Source organism: Bos taurus, chromosome 9 (genome assembly GCF_002263795.3).
Source record: "Bos taurus isolate L1 Dominette 01449 registration number 42190680 breed Hereford chromosome 9, ARS-UCD2.0, whole genome shotgun sequence".
Classification (NCBI taxonomy): Eukaryota; Metazoa; Chordata; class Mammalia; order Artiodactyla; family Bovidae; genus Bos; species Bos taurus.
The window spans coordinates 101,849,511-101,864,119 of NC_037336.1; the positions used below are offsets into that span (position 1 = coordinate 101,849,511).

General features: G+C 46.3%; 1 long non-coding RNA gene across 1 annotated transcript; it reads right to left on the reverse strand.

Moving 5' to 3' along the window:
- Positions 1-1,600: 1,600 nt before the first annotated feature.
- On the reverse strand, positions 1,601-14,325 carry LOC112448093 (uncharacterized). The gene is made up of 3 exons (XR_003036487.2): positions 10,506-14,325; positions 6,634-10,155; positions 1,601-1,676 (listed from the first exon to the last, which is right to left on the reverse strand). It is a non-coding gene; the product is annotated as an uncharacterized lncRNA (long non-coding RNA).
- Between the last annotated feature and the right edge of the window lie 284 nt (positions 14,326-14,609).

Consider the following 14,609-nt stretch of genomic DNA (forward strand, 5'->3'; position numbering starts at 1 on the left):
GGTTGAACTTGGATGTTGAGGGAGAGGAGAGGAGAGGATCTTGGGTGATGGCAGATGAATTTCCGTGCCTCCTCCGTGGCCTGGTTTAGAGGTCATTCCCACCCCCTGAGCTGCTCCAGGGGGGCGCGTTCACGGTATGCCCTTTCCTCAGGTCCCTGTCTGTGGTGCCCCGACGTGGGTTTAACTGGCTTCACCACCACTCACAGGAGCCCTGGAGTGGAAGTGGAACGAAACCACCAGGACTGCAAAGTCGTGGTGTGCCATAAAGACCCACATCAGATAGGACCGTAACACCCAAAGCACTGGGATTCCCGTCCCCAGAGAAGCTGTCCGCTCCTAGTGCAGTACAAGCTGAGCTGTGCAGGGCTGGGGCTCAAGCTCAAATTTACAGGGCGAGCCTCTCTATTCAGTCCTGCTGCTAAGGTCTGTGTGATGAGCCTGAGGATGAAACATCAGAAGTTATCTCGACATTAAAAGGTACTTACTGTAACAAAATACTTTTTCAGATTATACCAAAGTGGTAATTCATGAATTAGATTTTGAATACAAATAAATCACTAGGCTATTGTATTGTTTGATAATCCAGTTAATGAAGAGGAGAGAATCATAAACACACTAAAACTATTTAGATTTACTACTGATTTGACATTATTGAAGACCATAGAATACTGTGATATGCCATTTATGACAAGACCATTAATGAAAAACTGGTGAATGAATATAGTTGAGAGCATTGAAATGCTATAAATTCCAAACTCATATGTAAAAAAGAACTTGAAAACGGTTTCCAAAAGATGGCAGCTCTCAAACTTAACACGTATGTCATTTCCAAAATGAATTGTAATTCATCAATCAATGAAACTCTTAAAATATATCAGTAGTTGAAAAAACACTTTGATCAGTCATTCTAGAGTAAAATTATTTTATCATCTCCATAGAGATTTTAAAAAGTCATTCTGATATGAAGAGGTGATATCAGCAAGTATGCTGTTAAAGCAATGTAGGAAAAATGTTGTGAAAATATATCAAGCAGTCAATGAAAATATTTTCCTATATTTTGTGATGTTTGTGGTATTCATCAGATTGTTAAATTTTGTAATTTGCTGTGATTTTGTTTTTTATTCAGAGTATGTATATTTATAGCTGGTTTTGCATAAGTAATTTCGGTGTCCCTTCGCTAAAAAGGTACTCCCAAATGTTACAGGCCACTAAACAAGGCCCTGCCTTAGTCCGTAGGCTAGGAGTCTTATCGAAAACAGTGGAGATGGAAAAACAGTTTAAATCTGTTACCAGGCAGCACTGGTCATTGAGAGGACGTCGGCGTCTGAAACGTGAGCAGATTCGGAAGCTCCGACAGCTGAGGCGCGCTGCGAGTTTCCCCGCGAGCCTCGGGTCCTGAGGACCTGTGACGGGGGTCTACGCGTCCGATGCCGCCTGTCTCCTTGCGGGTCCTTGCGGGTCCCCGCCAGCCTGCGGGCGGTGGGCGTGCGGCCTGCGGCGCTCATCCGGCTCATCCGGCGCTCAAACGCTGAGCCCAGCGCCTCTCCGGCTCCAGCCTGCTGCAGAGGCTTCGCGGCGCGGAGGCCCGCGGCCTGCTGTCGTCTGCCGCCGCCTTGGCCTCTGTCGTCGGATGCCGCGCGTCCTGGTTACAAGCTGCAGACTCAGCCTCTCCTCAACTTAGACAGAGATGCAGTTTATTAGAAAGACCCAGGGGGGAGAATGAGGGGTAAAAGACAGGCAGGAAGCTAGGGAGGCAGGTAGAGAAGGGGCCCCAGGTGCCCCTACAGCAACCCCGACCCAGACGCCCGCCCCCAGGGCCTGGCCCTGGCCCCTCCCACGCGGAGCCCCCGCGGCAGGGCCTCCTGCCCTCCGCCCTGGGCCGGCGTCCAGACTTCGTGGTGGTAAGCTCCGCAGCCCACTGGACAAAGGTGAGAGCGTGGCGGGTGGCCGCACAGGCGCTCCTTTCGGACCTGCACTTGGGGTCCTCTTGAGGGGAAAAAAAATGCTCAAACTACCGCACAATTGCACTCATCTCACACGCTAGTAAAGTAATGCTCAAAATTCTCCAAGCCAGGCTTCAGCAATACGTGAACCGTGAACTTCCAAATGTTCAAGCTGGTTTTAGGAAAGGCAGAAGAACCAGAGATCAAATTGCCAACATCCACTGGATCATTGAAAAACCAAGAGAGTTCCAGAAAAACATCTATTTCTGCTTTATTTTACTGTGACTGTGTGGATCACAATAAACTGTGGGAAATTCTGGAAGAGATGGGCATACCAGACCACCTGACCTGCCTCTTAAGAAGCCTGTATACAGGTCAGAAAGCAACAGTTAGAACTGGACATGGAACAACAGACTGGTTCCAAATAGGAAAAGGAGTACATCAAGGCTGTATATTGTCACCCTGTTTATTTAACTTCTATGCAGAGTACATCATGAGAAACGCTGGGCTGGAAGAAACACAAGCTGGCATCAAGATTGCTGGGAGAAATATCAATAACCTCAGATATGCAGATGACACCACCCTTATGGCAGAAAGTGAAAAGAAACTAAAAAGCCTCTTGATGAAAGTAGAAGTGGAGAGCGAAAAAGTTGGCTTAAAGCTCAACATTCAGAAAACTTAAGATCATGGCATCTGGTCCCATCATTTCATGGCAAATAGATGGGAAAACAGTGTCAGACTTTATATTTTGGGGACTCCAAAATCGCTGCAGATGGTGATGCAGCCATGAAATTAAAAGACGCTTACTCCTTGGAAGGAAAGTTATGACCAACCTAGATAGCATATTGAAAAGCAGAGACATTACTTTGCCAACAAAAGTCCGTCTAGTCAAGGCTATGGTTTTTCCAGTGGTCATGTATGGATGTGAAAGTTGGACTGTGAAGAAAGCTGAGCACCGAAGAATTGATGCTTTTGAACTGTGATGTTGGAGAAGACTCTTGAGAGTCCCGTGGACTGCAAGGAGATCCAACCAGTCCATTCTAAAGGAGATCAGTCCTGGGTGTTCTTTGGAAGGACTGATGGTAAAACGGAAACTCCAGTACTTTGGCCACCTCATGTGAAGAGTTGACTCATTGGAAAGGACTCTGATGCTGGGAGGGATTGGGGGCAGGAGGAGAAGGGGACGACAGAGGATGAGATGGCTGGATGGCATCACTGACTCGATGGACGTGAGTCTGGGTGAACTCTTGGAGTTGGTGATGGACAGGGAGGCCTGGTGTGCTGCGATTCATGGGGTCGCAAAGAGTCGGACACGACTGAGCGACTGAACTGAACTGAACTGAGGGGAGAATGCCCCGCCTTATCATGTGTCAGCTGATTCTGTGCTGCACCCGGATCCGCTGAGCACTTGTGTGTTCTCTGACTCAGCCCTCCTAACTTGATGAGACAGTAAGTCGATGCTGTAGTATCTTGTGTCTAAACCCATTGCAGGTTGGTTTTTCGCTGATGTTAAGTCCACCGTGGCCCTGGGTGGCCGTCTCCCGTGGGGCAGGTCAGCCCGGCTTCCAGGCACCCAGTAGTGGGTCTGCTCCTCGGTGGCTGCAGGCCGCTGGCCCCTCTGTCTCAGCTCGGTGCCTCGGCAGCTGTCCTGCACCCACTGTCAGCGCTGCAGCTCCCACAGCATCTCTGTTGACCGGACCCCACGGGGACCTGCTGGACTGCAGGGGGGCTGAAGCACTTCTCTGCATGCAGGGGCAGGGGTTGGGAGCTGAGCCAGAAACACTGCTGAGAACTCAGCCGGTCACCACCCTGGGCACTCAGCACGAGGGGCCACCGCAGTCTGGAAAAAGTGGCCCCTGTGTGACCAAACTGGACGCTAACGGGTTCAAGTCTTTTATCAGGTATTTTGCAGATATTTTCTCCCACTTGTGGCTTGCCGTTTTCTTCTATGAGTCTTTCTCAGAAAAGATGTTTTAAATTTGAATTAAGTTCAGATTATGAGATTTTTCTTTTATTTGTATGGGTTGTACTTTTGGTTTTATATCTAAAAACTCATCACCAAACTCAACGTTCATCTAGATTTTCTCCTGTTTTTCTTTACACGATTTGAGATACTGTGATTTACATGTAGCTCTGTGATATGTTTTGAGCTTATTTTTATGAAAGGTGTAAGATCTGTGGCTAGATTTACCTGTTTACGTATGGCTGTTCAGTTGTTCAGCACCATTGGAGAAAGAACTGCCCCTTCTACACTGAATTGCCTTTATTCCTTCGTCAGAAATCAGGTTGTATTAAACTTGTATTAAACTTTATTATAAAGAACCCTCCCCTAAAGTCTCTCTGCCAGCAAGACTGTTCAGTACATATCAGAGACATTTAAGGAACATGAGATGTGTTCTCATTTGTTTTTACCTTGCCTCTTAAAAAAATAATCTGCATTGGGAACTGTTACTAAAATAACTGCGATTCATAGTGGCAGTTGCTTGTGACCACAACCTTCTCGGTTCTCATAGAGGGTTCTCCCAGGAGACGTAAGCTCCGTAAGGCAGGTACTTTTTTTCGCTGCTGTGTCCTTCCGTCAGAGACAAGTGTTCTCTGTGTGCTGCACCCAGCAGCTCGGGGGAAATGGCACATTCCTCACTTACAGGTAAGACTGTGTAAAGTTGCAGAGTGGAACCTCAGCCTTTCAGACAAGACGTGCAGAACGTACGGCTTCTATACACCAGCAGAACCGGGGTGTACTTCAGAGAGCAGGTTGTGCAGACTGAGAAGTGGGACTGCTCGCTGCGGACGGTCAGGTGGTAACTTTGCACTGAAGGTTTGGTTGAACCCTGTGTAGTGGCCTAGACGGGGTTCTGAGGGGGCCAGGGCAGGAGTGGACACGCCCGGCAGTCTTTCCACACCCATGTTTGTCGTGTCGTCCTGAAAGTGCATGTGTGTTTCCTGGGCAGGGACTGACGGTTTCTGAGGGCAGTTACCAGCTTGGTTTCCTTTATTCTAGCTCTCCTCTTCCTGCATTGGTGTGGTGAGGGCCAAATTGCCATCACCAAACCCATTTTGGGGGGCTGTATTGTAGGTGAAGTGAAGTACAAGTTGCTCAGTCATGTCCAACCCTTTGCAACACCATGGACCGTACAGTCCGTGGGATTCTCTAGACCGGAACACTGGAGTGGGTATCCATTCCCTTCTCCAGGGGCTCTTCCCAACTCAGGGGTTGAACCCAGGTCTCCCACATTGCAGGCGGATTCTTTACCAGCTGAGCCACCAGGGAAGCCCTATGACACTAAATCGAAGGTATATTCTAGGAAAATTTTTCCTTTAAAGTCGTCTGTGGAGTTTTCCTGCCTGATTCTACTAGAATTTTATATATATATATTGTTGTTTTCAGAAGCTTTATTGACCCTTTAAACCCTTAGGAGCAAACTGCCCTTAAATTTTTCTAAGGAGAAGGTAGACAGCCGTCCAGAATTTTGCAGCATTGCATCTTTGGCCCCCTTTCTTAAAAAAGATATAGGTTCAAAAAAAAAAAAAAAAAAGAAGATATAGGTTCAGTTTAATTAACACCGACTTTTTAATTGTGCAAAAATGTACCCCTGCTTTTTTTTTTTTTAAAGCAAATAAAAGGAAAAATATGGCGTCATTCCAGTAATCAAATGCCAATAAAACGGGAACAGTACAAAGAGCTATGCAAATCTAAAATACCTCAGATTCATAATTAGAATAGCATGAAATAATTTTAGCAAGAAAAAGCTTAATAATGGGTAAAGGAAACCAAATGACTGTGTGAACTGTAATTAATCTTACAAACTTTCCAATATCATAACTGCTTGCTTTTGAATAACTAAATGTAAGCCTCATTTTTTAAATTAAATGCCTACTCAGCAAAACTAATTGGAACAAATACATTTCTGCAAATTTACATCCTAGAATACCAGAAAACACAGGAGACGTCAGTCAAGGATGAGTAAGAAAGTTCTGTTCTTTCTCATCATCTGTGTGATCAGGTGGCAAAGGACACGCTTTTCTCTGCGCTTTTCCCGAGCCACTGCTTCCTGCCTCCTCAGGAACCCTCATCTCTTTTTCTGAATCTTTAGGGGACAACCTGAAGAATTCTCCAATTCCTTTTTGCCACTTGGGAGTGGTAGGTGAGAAACCACCCAAATAAGGATCTGCAGGCTTTATGAACGTGGACCTCTCCCCTGAGAGAGGGAAAGGAATTTGATTCCCTCAATATAAATAAATTCTCAGGAAGAAAGGGGGAAAGACTCCTGGGTTCTTGTTCTTTGGAATGTAATTAAATGTCTCCAGGAGGAGAGACCCCTGGAATATCTTCATGGCTCCTGGGTCTCAAACTCTTTTGAAATATAAGCACAGACCACAAGAAAGGTGAATCTCTATGCATTAACTTCTAAGGCACTTTGTCCAAGGTCCCAGTAAAAATTGTTCAGAGAGCCCTAACCATGCAAAATAGAAAAATGTTTTCTCTGAAGCCTACAGTCTGATGCCCAGTCATTGGCATAACTCAGCCAAGAAGAAGCTGGCAAGCAGTGGGCTGGAACAGCTGAGACAAACTTTGGGCCAGAGAAAGGGTGGGGTGTGCACCTCAGGCCAGAACACGCCGTAATGCAGGTCCTGGCCCTTCCCCGGGACCAGGATACTCACACACCATGCAAGTCAACCGTCTACTCACAGAGTTGTGCCGCCACCACCATAATCAGTTCAGAAACATTTCCATCTCCGCCAAAAAGAACCTTGTACCCGCTGGCAGTCATTTGCCCTTTGACGCACCCTCCAACCTTCCCCCAAGACAGTCACTTCCTGTCTCTCTAGACTAGCCTACTCTGGGCCTTTTTTTTTAATAAGTGGAATTAAACAATATGTTAATTTTGTGTGTGTGTGATTGACTCATTTCACTTAGCATAATGTTCTCAAGGTTTATCCGTGTGGTAGCATCTACCTACCTTCTTTTTATTGAGAAGTAATATTCTGCTGTATGGATATATGGATATACCATGTCTGATATGTTAGTTTGTAAGTTGATGGACATTTGAGTTGTTCCCACTTGTTGTTGTTACGAATAATACTGATAGGAGTATTCACCCACTATTCACGTGCAAGTTTTCGTGAGGATGTATGTTTTCTCCTGAGGACATACGTGGAAGTGGAATTTCTGGGTCGTATAATAAGCCCATGCTTAGTATTTCGAGGAACTGCTAAACTGCCTTCCAAGTAGCTGCACCATTTGACATCCCTGCCAGCGGTTTCCCAGCATCCTCTCCAGCGCTCATCAGCATCTCTCCATCTAAACGTAGCCGCTCGGGTGGACGCGGGGTCGTCCTGCACTGCGGTTTGGGCTCGCGTTCGGAGCATGGCTCGTGCGCCCTAGGAAGGTGTGTCCTGCTGCTGCTCTACGGCTGTCCTTTAGGTCTAGCTGGTTACTGGTGCTGTTCAGGCTTTCTGTTCCCTTGATCTTAGGTTTTCTGTCCATTACTGGAAACAGGGTCTTGAAATCTCCAGCTATCACTGTTTAGCTATCCGTTTCTTCCTTCCGTTCTCTCATTCGGTCCAGTCGCCTGTGAGCCAGAATTCTTCTTGAGGTGATTGTACATCTTCCGGAATGGATGCCCTTTCATCATAAAATGCCCTTCGTCTCTTGCACTTTGTCTTTGTTTGTTTTAAAATCATTTTTCCTGATACAGGTGTAAACTTTCTTGTTCTTATGGCTGTTTGCATGACATGCCTTTTCCTTTCAGCCTGTTTGTATCTCTGAATCTAAATAAGCTGTAACTTTTGCTTGAGTTATTTAATCCGTTCACATTTAGTATTATGATATAATTTGATTTATGGCTACAAGTTGCCCTTGTTTGTTTTTTATATGTCACGAGCTTTTTGTTTTTCTGTTCTTTCTTTCTCTTTCTCTTGCGTCAAGTGATTCTTTCCTAGTATAATAATTTAACTCCTTGTTTGCTTGCTGTGTGTGTGGGTGTCTTTTCCACACACGTCACTATGTGAGTCTCAGGTGATCAGCATGATGGTTTATGTCATGTACCATAGAATAATGATTACCACAGTAGGTTTAGGAAACATCCATCCTCTCGTATAGATACAATAAAAAGAAAATTCTTCCTGTGATGAATTACTCTTAGGGTCTACTCAACAACCTTCCATGCATTATCAGTATCTTTTGAAAGTTATTTTCTTAAGTGGTTGCTCTAGGGCTTACAATGTACTTCTTGCCTTACAAGCTTCTTTTTTGGGTTTGTCCTAAATTATTCCCACTGAGATGGCTCTCCTGTATAGTTTTATTACCTCCTCCCTTGTTTTGTTCTGTTACTGTTATTACCTCTGTGCCTGTTACAAATCCAAGAATTACCTATTATAACTTTTACTTTATATCATTTTATGTCTTTTGGATCACCCATGGCCATAAAGTGAGGTGGGGATTCAGAAAAAGCATATGAACAGGGAGCTGTGCCTCTGAGTGGACAGAGTCCCCGGAACTGTTGCTAGAGGCGGCTCTACGAGCTTCTGCTGGGCGACTCTGCAGTGAACGGCACCACTGCCCGCCTCTGTTAGTTGGCAGCGTGTCCTGCTTCAGCCCTTCCGTTACCAGGCGCTTGTTCCGGGGCAGGGTCGCAGAATGGCTCAGGGTGCGCTTGTTTCTACTGTGCTGACGCTATCATACACTGTGCTCTGTACTGGGATTTCTCACAACTTGGATTCCTCCACTTGAATTTAAATATAGTGTAGGCAGCAACCTTGTATAGCTGTCTGTGATTGTTTAAGAACCCGTGAAATGTCCAAAATGTGATGAAGGTGGTCTGGGGCGTGTGCTGCAAAGACTCAGAGCAGGAGGCAGCATTGAAACAGAGAGTTGAGTGGTGAGGAGACTTTTGGAGCTTGGTCCCTTGCTCCCTACGCCTCTGGACACATGTTTCTACAGGAGATGAATGCCAACCCTCTGACCTATGTGACGGTTTTGAAATGTCTTTCATGAGTGGAAGCTTCAGTAATTTTATGTGGTTGTACTCTGTATCCGTGGGCTGAGGAGGGGGCAGTGGAAAGCCGCTTTCCCCATCCCACCCCCCCAATATACAATCAAGTTCTGAAATTTGAACAATTTTCCTTAACACCTCCCTTGTGGGGGAGCTGCTGGCCTGGACGCCTCCGTTGTTGGGGTCAGCATGCTGCCCAGAAGGTGTAACCACCAGGCACAGGAAAGCCACGCTTTGTAAAGAAAGCAGAGGGGACATCTCTGCCATCAGCCAACATGCTCTGAGGACACATCAGGGGCGCACACTATTGCCTAGCAAGTCTTGCTCAGAGTTACTGAGAAGAATTACTGAAATCAGTGTGTTAAAAGCAAGCTTCTCCCTAAAAAACCCACCCACCTAAACCTGAGTCACGTTTTTCTGTTCGTGTCTAGGTGTTAAGCAGCACCGTCTGTGTGATACGCCCGTAGCAGCACCCAGTCAAACTAGGTCACTCACCCATGTGCGTTTTGAAGTCTTACCACTGGAGCAGGAGGTGGTGTTTATCTGCCGCTATTTCCATTTCTTTGAAAAAGGTAAAAACAATTGCCATGGGCTTATAAAAATATTTGGCAATGGATCTCCTCAGAAACAGCAGAGAACGTTTAAAAAAAATTTTTTTTTTCTGAGCAAATGGAGGATGCAGAAAACTTGGAAATAGAGTGTTTAAGCAAACATTGTTTCTGCTTATTTACAAACATTATTTTGCAAAATTTAAAAGTCTGTAAAATGGCCAACTTTCTAAGAACAGAGAAATACATATCCAGTTGATTCATTATGGTCAAGTAAGCGGGGAGCAGGGGAGCGGGGGGGGAGACGAGGGAGAAAGTGGAAAGAGAGGCGGGTCAGGAGAAGGTGTGAAGAGGAGAGGGAGAGGGCAGGGAGGGCTGGACGTCGGGGGGCGGTGACCGCGTAGGGCCAGTGCTCCCTGCGGTGCAAGAGCTGTGCTCACTGTGCCGCTGGCCTCTGGCCTCGGGAGCGGATGGATGGTCAGCTGGGGTTCATGTGTCGGCTGTGACCACCACTTAGAGTTCTCTTTTCTATTGGTGACTGACGTTTCTGGATCAACTGGCCACGGAAGCTTCCCAGGAAGAAATGTCCTCGACTGCTGTGGGGTGGACACGTTAGTCTCCTAAGCTGCTGGCTTCCAGAACATTTTCCCTGCTCCAGTTCTGAGGTTACTAGAATACGAAAGGCAGGGAGGGAGGGATGTATTAAGGTATCAGGTTGTTTTTACCAGTGATGGCCCCTGCTCATCCTAAGTAATTCTCAAAAAATGAGTTGATTAGAAAAAAATCTTCAAAATTCTCAGAGGTGTATGTTTGTGTATTGAAAAAGAAGTGAAATCTATACTCCTGTAAATATTTTAAATATCTCATTAATATTTAAAGCCTGTCTATGATATTGAATCCAGAGCCAAAGAGGCAAACTCTTTACAAAAATGTACAGTTTTTTTTTTCATAGAGACTAGCTCTTTAATTGTGTGAATTTTAAGAAGCATTAGAAATATAGGCCACCTTCGAATGCATACCTGAATAGGAAACTTTGCAGAAGATAATTTTGCTATTTCTCTCCAGAGTAGCTGAATTTTCCACTGTGGTTTGGCCTCTGTGGTTTTAGAAATTATTTATACGCTAAGCATGTGTTCAATTATGTAATAGCAGTCACAGTGTAGGTGTCCTTGTCCATCGACCTTTATTCAGCCAAAGTTGTTTGAGGTAAAAACCCACTTAGTAAGATGATTCAGAGGTGGAGTGCTCTTGTTAATTAAGTTTACCTTTATAAAAAAGATATGGAAACTTTAACATAGAAAACGTCTAAAGTGTAGATCCACTAGTTAGTGATCTTAATGTTCAGACTAAGACGTCAAAGTGGCCGCTATATAATGCTTCTTGAGTGGAAAGATGGAAATTATCAGCAAAGAAAGAGAAGCAGCAAGGAAAAGTAAATGAAAGTCAGAACTGAAAACTTCAGAAAAGGAAACAAAATACTCACGGAATGGGCTCAGGAGTGTAACAAGGATAACAGAGGCAGTCACTGAACTTGCAAACAGTCCTACAAAATTATCTGGTTTGAACGACAGAGAGAAGACACCGAAAACCAAGAACAAAGTCGGGGACTTGGGGATGTCACCACAATCTGTATCACAGGCATACCAGAGAGACGAGAAAGAGTGCACAGAAAAACATTTGAAAAAAGAATGGCAAAAGCTGACCAAACCTGGCAAAACGTGGAAACCTACAGGTTCAGGAACCTCAGGAAACTTCAGACAGGACAGCCTGCACCTCACACCAAATTCATGTTCTAGACATGTGATGATCAAACTCCTGAGAACTACACGAAAGAAGCCTGGAGAGCAGCCACAGAATGCAGTCCTTGTCGTAGATCAGAGGTTCAAATGTGCGCAGATCTCAGTAGAAGCGATGCCACACACAGCGACAGGGTCTTTCAGGAAGAAAGGCGAAAGGAAGATCACCTCAGATAAAGGACAAACAAGACGTGTTGGTAGGAGACCTGCTCTGAAACACTCGCTAAAGGAAGCTTTTCAGACAAAAAAGATAACAGGATACTGGAGGAAAACATGAAAAACCAGGAGTAAAAGAAACGTCAGAAAAGGCAGTTGTATAAGTAATATAATAGACTAGTCTTTTTGAGGTTTTAAAATGTTTATGATTAAAAACAAAAAATAAAGTCTGTTGGGGTTTTAGTGTGTGTGATGTATACAGAGGCACAATAACATAAAGGCCGGGGTAAAGGCACCTCGGTGGCCACTAGCTTTCTCCACGCAACTTGAAGTGCTGAAAAAAAAACCAAATTGACAAATTTAGCTAGGTTGACCAAGGAAAAGAGAATATTCAAATTATTAGATCAGAAATGCAAGAAAGGACATTACTTCTGATTTATAGGGAAAAAAAGGATTGTAAGCAAACATTATGAACAACTGTATGCCAACAAATTAGGTAACCTCAATTAAGTGGGAAGTTTCCTAGAAAAATATTCACAAGACTGACTCAAGAATAGAAAGTCTGAATAGACCTGTAAAAAAATGAAGGGAATGAATTATTAATTTAAAAGAGTACCCAAGAGAAAAATCCAGTCAGGTGGCTTCACCACTGAATTCTACCACATCGTTTTAAAATTAATAACAATTCTTCACAAACTTCTAAAAAAAAGCAAAGAGGCAAGAACACTTTCCAACTCACCCCATGAGGCCAATTTGCTGACACCAGAGCCAGACGGAGCTCTCACAATGTATGGATACGGAGACGACTGACGGACGCCTCCTGTGAATATGGATGCTAAAACTCTGAGCAAGGGCTTAGTTTTTGTCCAAACTAAATGATTTCTTGATTCTTAGTTAAAAGTAACCATGATAAAAATCAATTTGAGCCCCCATTTTTGAAAGTTTATTCTCCAGCTGAGTGACCTTGTGTTCAGAAAGACAGAGAACAGAATTGGTGGGAAAACTAGTTGTTGTTTAGTAGCTAAGTCATGTCCGACTGTGACCCCTGGACTAGAGCCCGCGAGGCTCCTCTGTCCATGGAATTCTCCAGGCAAGACTGTTGGAGGGGGTTGCCATTTCCCCCTCCAGGGGATTTTGCCAACCCAGGGGTGGAACCTGCATCTCCTACATTGGCAGGCAGATTCTTTACCACTGAGCCACCTGGGCAAATAAAACTTCACCAGTTTATCCAGAAAAGCAGTTAAATTTCTAATTTCTCCTTAAAAATACCTGAACACTCTGACTTCAGTCAGATCTGAGAAGGAGACAAAGCAGCTTTGCTCTGGCCTGGGCCTGGCCTTGGGCAGAGAGACAAAGCAGGCGGCTTCCTTCCAGCTCTCTCCAGTGATTCTCCTCCCTAGTCTCCCCCCGCCGTGTTCCTCGTGGACAGCTGGCCAGGCTCTGGATCTTTCCAGCAACCCCAGAAAGGCTTGCCTTGCCTGTAGTCCCATTCTGAGACCTCTTGGTAGGGTCGCACAGGGGAAGAGTGTGGGTCGCTTGAAGGGCACGTTTGAGCTGAAATCTAATCCTCATATGCACGGCATGTATTAGGGCCAAGATTAATCTCCCCCCGAGCCTCAGTCTGTGCATCTGTAAAATCAGGGCAGCACCTCGCTGGCAGAAAGGTTGGGAATGCTAAGTGGGAAAGCGGCGGGCAGCGCCCGGTTAGGGTCTCAATACTAACCATCGTCTTCCTCCTCACCTCTGTTTCCTGGGCTCAGTGTCCCCGAGCAGCGTGTGTGGATGGTAACGGATGTCTCTGGGCTTGCCGCCGTGAAGCCAGCAGCTCTGGGCAGTGCGTCTTCCAGACACAGGGTGTGGGGCTGGAGTTAGGGCTTTATGCTGCGAAGACTCTGTTTATTAAGCGCATACAGGAGTCCTGGGGTCCGATCTCGTTCCATCGCTTCCTGGCCGGGTAAGCGTGGGGTCCGATGTCGTTCCATCGCTTCCTGGCCGGGTAAGCGTGGGGTCCGATCTCGTTCCGTCGCTTCCTGGCCGGGTAAGCGTGGGGTCCGATCTCGTTCCGTCGCTTCCTGGCCGGGTAAGCGTGGGGTCCGATCTCGTTCCACCGCTTCCTGGCCGGGTAAGCGTGGGGTCCGATCTCGTTCCACCGCTTCCTGGCTGCGTAACCGTGGGGTCCGATATCGTTCCATCGCTTCCTGGCCGGGTAAGCGTGGGGTCCGATCTCGTTCCACCGCCTCCTGGCTGCGTAAGGGTGGGGCTCCTGTCTGTCCTCCTTTGTGACTTTACCGCCTCCCAGGTGTGTGCGGATCCCAGCAGAGGACCCGTGCGAAGTGTTTCCAGCACACTGCTGGTGCAGAGGTCGGCACCCAGAGGTGAGGCCCGGAAGTGAGAGGGCAACCTCCCACACGCTCTGAGAAGTGGAGCCCACTCTCTTCAAAGGCAAGAGGACTGAAACGGCCCTGTTTTTAGTGCCATCGAAACACACCCCTTGAAGAACGGTTCTAAGAAGGTAAAAGTTCATACCGCTTCTCTTTAGGGAAATCTTTGCTTGCCTTTCAAGTTTTTGAAACCTGTCACTGTGGTCAACCAGCCGGATCATGCAGGGTAGGCAAGATTCTGCTGTGTTTCTTGTTTCTCCCAGACCCGTGTCTGTCCCAGGCCTGCCCCACAGCACCCCCGCTCAGGGAGGGAGCTGACCGCCTCCCCCCGGTTTGAAGAAGCTGCACACCAGACCTTAAAAGTCTTGCCCAGAAGTGCCACGGATCTCCAGCTTCTGCGCACTAACTGAGGCAAGGCTTGCCCTGACACCAGGTTGGTGGAGACTTGGCATCTGCTCTGGCCACGTGAGCTGCCGTGAGCCCGAGCAGAGCGTCCGAGCAGCCAGTCCTGTCTGACCCGTTGAAGGACGCTGCCCACCCAGCCACAATGCCCTGTGGGGGAGGGAACGTGGTGCTCTCCCTTTCCCAGAGGAAAACTGCTGATAAGACCTACTGTTTCAGAGTTGAATCTCAAGTGATTTATAGGAACAGCTTTCTCTAGGAACTCATGGTCAGATAAAGATGGATTTGACACCCTATAGACTCAGAGCCTGTGGTTTTATCTAAAAGGAAAACCTGCATATCATTGCTCCTAATAGAAATTATTATTATATCAGTTCAGTCGCTCAGT